Below are 6,578 nucleotides of genomic sequence, written 5' to 3' on the forward strand. Positions count from 1 at the left end.
GAAAACCAGCTTATGCTGGTCTAAGCTGTTTTTTTTTCAGCAGGGATGGAAGAAGAGAGGTACTGTCGGTAATTAAACGGATACGGATGCATTATTATTAACCCTGTACTGTAGTTGTTATGTAGCAGTTGTATTGCACTGTTCGGATAGCCTGGCATTGGCCAGACTGATAACATGGATTCACTCTCACGTTCCTCCCCCGGTATCAGTCTGGACTTGGGCCCATAGGGAGCGAGTATGAGAAATCAGAAAATGATTTTGATGCTTTTCACTGTTGTACGGACAGCAGTTGAAACGCAGTCACTGATTGGCCCGATAATTTTCTGATTTCTCATACTCGCTCCCTATTGGGCCGAAGTCCAGACTGATACCGGGGAGGAACGTGAGAGTGAATCCACGCTATCAGTCTGGCCAATGCCAGGCTAGTGTCCGGAAGGATCAACAGGACGTATGTTTGGCTGTGCGTGTGTTGTCTGTGCCTCTAGCAGTCAAGACTATATATAGAGGTCATTAGAAGACCCTCAGCTGCAGTGGTGGACAGTAACTAAGTACATGTACTTGAGTACTAGTACTTAAAGCTGCACTACGTAACTTTCCTTCTCCTAACCCCGGATTTGAACCCGGTTTCCTGCACGAGTGCTGAAATGTTTTACCATGGAGCTGATAGAGCCTGCCTGCTTGCTCAGGGGATAAATTGAAATGTCAGATCCATGTGTCTAGGTGAGACATGACCTTTGACACGATCTAAATGTCTCAATAGAAGAGCAGGGAGACAGAAATACAAATATAAAGTTATAATGTATTAACATACTCTACCATACAGATTGGACAAATTTACATTTTATTCATTTAAACAAAGTTATAATAGTGCCGCTTTAAGCATTTTTTGAGTTTTTTTTTAGTTTTCTTTTCTTTTTTGCAAGCTCACTACATTTCAAATAGAAATATTGTACTTCAGACTCACTCCACTACATTTCTAGGAAGGGACCCTTGAGACCCAAACCTACAGAAATACAGTATATACGCCTATTTCAAATACAGCTAAAATAGCCTATCTACAAGCTTGTATAGCGTCTATTTTCACTATTATATTTATTTCATTTATCACTATTTTTTTTTTAAGTGTTCAAAATGTCAATACAAAATGTACTTGGTAGATTGTACGTTTTGAATGCGTGAGTATTCAAAAGCAGAGCTATTGTGATTTTCCCTCAATAATTTTGGATTGCAATACAACAACATGTGCTTGGTAAATTGTACTTCTGAATACTTGAGTATAATCGCCTCTTGTCGGATGGAAACCGCTCTGCTTCTTTTGATGCTATTACAAAGAGTTAGAATATGGAGATGAGAGGTTTCTACCCTGTTTGTCCATCACTGCTCCTCAGCATCAGGGCGACCCAGACCAGCTGACTCTGACGGCCAATCAAACACCTCACCATGATGACGGACAAAAAATGATGACAGTTAGCTAACAGTTAGCTTACTGTTAGCTAGTGGTTCTCAATCCGTTTCATGTCAGGGACCCCCCAATCAGAAAATATTTTGTGCCAGCCCCCCCCCCCCCCCCTACCCCCCAAGACAAGATTTATGTGGTTAAAATGTTTCAAAGAAAATTCCCCATTTTTCACATTATTGTCAAGACATTTTGAAAATATCCGATCTACAAGCTCATTACATTGTGACACACTTTGTGATCGTGTAGATCTTCTTTTTTCAAATGCTGTACATGGGGTTGAAGTGGTTAAACTGATTTTGATGCTGTATTAACTCATTTATCTGTCTGCCAGGCCCAGACCCCACTTAGAGAACCACTGCAATACCTAACATGTTGAAAGAAAACACTGACACCTAGCCATCATTCACGAGTAAGACCGCATCTTATTGGATCTCAACGTTGCCATTTTTTTTTACGTGTTTAATAAGTAAATTAGATCTCGTAATAACTATGAGAATATGACAATTTGCATGAAATGCCGCCATGTACAATTCTCGGGGGACGTTTTTGAAATCCCCAACGTGATTTGGGAGAGGGAAAAGGTTTGGCCGCAGGTCCTAGTTTGGGGCAATCCTGATCTTTAACCCATTAAGAGCGGGGAAAGCATCTGTGTGTCATTTTTAGATCTATTTGGCTATTCCAAAATAGCAGATATACGAGCTCATAGCGCGGCACCGAGTGCCGCGCTATGAGCTTGTAGATCTGCTATTTATTTGTTTTTTATCGCGGAAACTTGTGCAAATCTTTGAATGTATATGTTTTTTAAAGCGAACCTTTTTAACTCAAATGTTTGCTTCTGGGGGGGATTCTACAAATGTCTTCTAAATCCTAACAGTTTTTTGAAAAAAACGTATGTTGCTATATATATATCAGTGGTTCTCAAACCTTTTTCATGTTAAGGACCCCCAAAATCAACGTATTTGACCGCCAAAATATTTTGTTCCAGGGACCCCCCCCCCAGAAGCAAATTAAAGTAGAAAATGTTCGCTTTAAAAAATACATATATTCAAAGATTTTCACGATTTTTCAAAGAGAGCTGATCTTCAAGCTCGAGTGCCGCGCTATGAGCTTGTAGATCTGCTATTTCTGAATAGCCAAAGAAATCTTAAAATGACACACAGATGCGTTCCCGGTCTTAATGGTGTTAAAGCCTAATTTATGCTGCGTAGTAATTAAAGGTCCTTCCACACCGACGGCGGGATGAAGAATCCATCAGTCTCACAACAGGCCGACGCTCGTTCCGAAACACAAACTGTGTCACTTCATCACCTCATGATATTTGGTAACAGGACGGGTGGGCGCCTCCATGCAAGATTGTCTTATTTGGTCCCAAATTTAAAAAGATTTAATATAATTTTTGACCCTGTTGTCACTGCTGTTTGGATCCATACTGTCTCACCTACCAAGCGAGGAGCCTCCACCAGGAGGACGTAGAGCCTTCGCCCTACTCCTCCCGCCCAACACTCCCTGCTGACAGCCATGTGCCAAGTCAGGGTACATTTAAGTCTGATAATGATGTACTGTGTGTGTTCAAATCATGTATTTTTTACATTACTTAAAGGGATATTTCACTTTAAAAAAAAAAGTTGGGTCATTTTATTGTCTACTCAGGCTTTTGTGAGCCCCCCCCCCCCCCCAGACAGTTTTTAAGTTGCTTGATTCAGTATTTAGATATTTGATATTCATTTTATCAGACACACAAACCCATTGTAACTTCAAACTCCATTTTTAACATGTTAGATTCAACAGCCGTCCTTGGTTCTGATGACTCATCCTGCCCTCCTAATACGTGAGGGGGGCCGTGTTTTTTCGATTTTTTTTTTAAATTATTTTTTTAATAAAAAAAAAAAAATCATTTTCCAAAGAAAATATAAAAAATAAATGAAAAAAGTAATTGAAAAAACACGGTCTCCTCACGTTTTAGAAGGACAATATCAGTCACCAGAACCAAGGACGGGTGTTTCTGATGAATCTAACATGGTTCAAATGGAGTTTGAAGTTACAATGGGTTTGTATGGGAAGGGGGCGTGTCTGATAAAATGAATATCAAATATCTAAATACTGAATCAAGCAACTTAAAAATTGTCCGGGGTGCTACCAAAAGCCTGAGTAGACGATAAAATGACCCAAAATTATTTTGAAAGTGAAATATTCCTTTAAGACCATTTTTTTAATATTTTTTTTTTTTATTGTTGGACAAAATGGCACAAAAAGAATCTAGGTGCCCACTCTTCCTCAGTGCCCACTCTAGTATCCTAATATTTGCGTTGTGGGTGGATGTACTCATGGCACACACCACAGTATAAAAATAAATATTGAAATCTATTCAAACACACGCCTGGTGTGTAAGGACCTTTTTAAGACACTTTGCTGCGTCCTACAAAGTATGAATGAGTCTAATGGCTTCACCAGAGGAACTGAGCACTGAAAAGGTCCTGTTTTTATCCTCATGATCAGGGATCTATTTTGTAAAGGTTCACAACGTCACTCACCATGTTTACTATAAGACACACAGTAAGAACACACGGCCCCCTCCTGGTGGCTCCTCGTCATACAAGGACAGAGCAGGAAATAATAAAGGACTGTGTAAAACAATTTTTTTTTTCTACTGTTCTTTATTCACATCAAGAGGTGTTGGTGGACAGCGTGCATGTGACATATTGCTTTTTTTGTGTTAGTTTGGCTTAGAGCTGCGATCCGTTACTTTCATGAACCCAGAGCGATATAGCCAGGCAATTTTTATTTGTACTAGATTTCAAGGTCGCCATGTGGCCTTCAAATCCAGTCCTATGTTGCACTGATCAATGCAATGGTCACCGAGATATGGCCATTTGAAATGTTAAACACTGCTGCAACACTGCTGTAACGTCCCATATGTGTGCAATTTAGGCTTATAGGTCCCTGACGTGGCCCCTGGTGTGACTGTGACTATCGTCATGGCAGACCCCTGAACAGTGTTTGTGCCAAGTTTGGTGCGAAATGGAGCAACAGGCTGGGGGGCCACAGGCACACTGTTGCTCCATTCCACACTAAAAGTTAGTTAACAGATCATTAGCAACTGACTGTTGCTCCATTCTGCATTAAAAGCATTTTAATACTGTGTGTGGAATTTGCATGTTCTCCCCGTGTCTCCTAGGGTAGTTAATACCCTCACAAAAACATGCAGTAATCCTGGTCACTATACTGCCTCCCCCATGACAGCCGGGGCGCCGGATGGAGGGGAAGGGAACTGGTTGGAATAACGTGTTCCTTCCACGCGCTACGTCCTACCGGGGAAACTCCCCCCTGTCAGGTGACAAGAAGGTTGGCTCTCATGCATTGAAGGAAGCATGAGCTCGGCCCTGGCCTCCCTAGGCTGTGGGGGACTGGTGTAGCGCTGTGTAGAGCTGGTGTAGTGCCCAGGATCACTTAGGAAATTGGCACCGGGTGAAAATAAAGGGTTACAAATATCGCAGGATAAAAATGTAGATAAAATTTTCATTTTAATACGATCTGTGGCCATTTTCTCCGTATTTTTGCAATCGACTGTTTTGGCTTGTATCAATGGAACTAACATAGTATACATCGGTATCACAATAAATTTTTCAAGGTTTTAAAGAAAAAATACTGACATTTCTTTTGTACAAAATTTGTTTTATATGAATGTTTATGAAATCCTAGTATTTTGCCAATTATTTGGGGGCCCGCTTGCAATATCCTCACGGCCCACCAGTGAGCCCCCGCCCACAGGTTGAGAATCACTGCATTAGACGAACAGCAAGGGTGGGTCTGCACAAATCGGCGTTGTTGGGCATGCATGGCAATAGTTTGTGTTGTGTGTTATGTCAGACTAGAGCTCTGCTCAGTCTATACAAGGTGTTGAAGACGCCCGTTAGAGGCGTCTATTTCCCCCGCGGTCCATCAGAGCTGTCAGAGGTAAATTGGGATCAAGTGACAGAGACACAGAATAGAGAGCTCTGCTCTGGCACAAAACCAAATTAATGAAGACGTTGAGAGGACAAGATGTGGTGTGCAAACCAGTTAAAATGAGTTATTCCGGCGAAACGGGCGTCTTCGAAGACCTGAGGACTTATTTTTCTATCACAGAGTGGAACCAGTTGGCCGACAGTGACAGAGAGATGTGTCATGAAATCATGAGAAACCATTTATTCAAGCTCTCCATAGGTCTGAGGTCCGTGCCTCCTGAGTTTATGACGAGAGATGACGACGCGACGAGGAAAGCGCCCTTTCCTCGGCCGAGCGAGGAGGAAGCGGTGGCGGCGGAGGAGGAGAAGCAACAACACGAGGAGTGGCGTCTTCATCTGTCTGACGCTCATGCAGAAACAGACCGCACGATGCACACGGAACAGGAAGCTCCAGAGGGCGACCACAGCGTCTGTGATCTGTGTAATCAGTTCTATTTAGAGGAGTGTGAGGAGCACGAACCTCCTGCGTTCATGGCTGACAGTCATGTAGCTGGAGAAGAGATTCACAGGGCCAACAGCAACACTCTTCCTACCACATTTGAGACGAGTCAGTCGGTTGTTCCCGATGCAAGACCAGGAGAGTTTTACCGTGAAGACTACGAGCTTCCTGGTGGGAGAAAGGAAGCTGTAGAGAGAAATTACTCCATGAAGAGAAACAACTATGACCGCATTGATGCTAAGGAAGAGACGTTATCTCAACGAGAACAAAAGACGTATCGTCTGACTTTCGCAGGAAAGAAAACCCAAACCTCTAAACAGCGCGACAAGCATTTCAGTCGGTTAGAGCACCCGAAGACACGCCAGCCTGTCCACGACAGAGAAAAACCTTTCCACTGCAAACAATGTGACAAACATTTCGGCCGGCTAAGTGACCTGAAAAGACACCAGCGTATTCACACCGGGGAGAAACCTTTCCAATGCACACAGTGCGTCAAGAGTTTCAGCGAGATGAGCCACCTGAAGGCACACCAACGTGTCCATGACGGGGAAAAACCTTTCCATTGCACACACTGCGACAAGAGCTTCAGTCAGCTAGGTGGCCTGAGCAGACACCAGCGCCTCCACACTGGGGAGAAACCTTTCCATTGTACACATTGCAACAAGAGTTTCAGTGA

Source organism: Gymnoscopelus braueri (genome assembly GCF_963280865.1).
Source record: "Gymnoscopelus braueri genome assembly, chromosome: 24".
NCBI lineage: Eukaryota > Metazoa > Chordata > Actinopteri > Myctophiformes > Myctophidae > Gymnoscopelus > Gymnoscopelus braueri.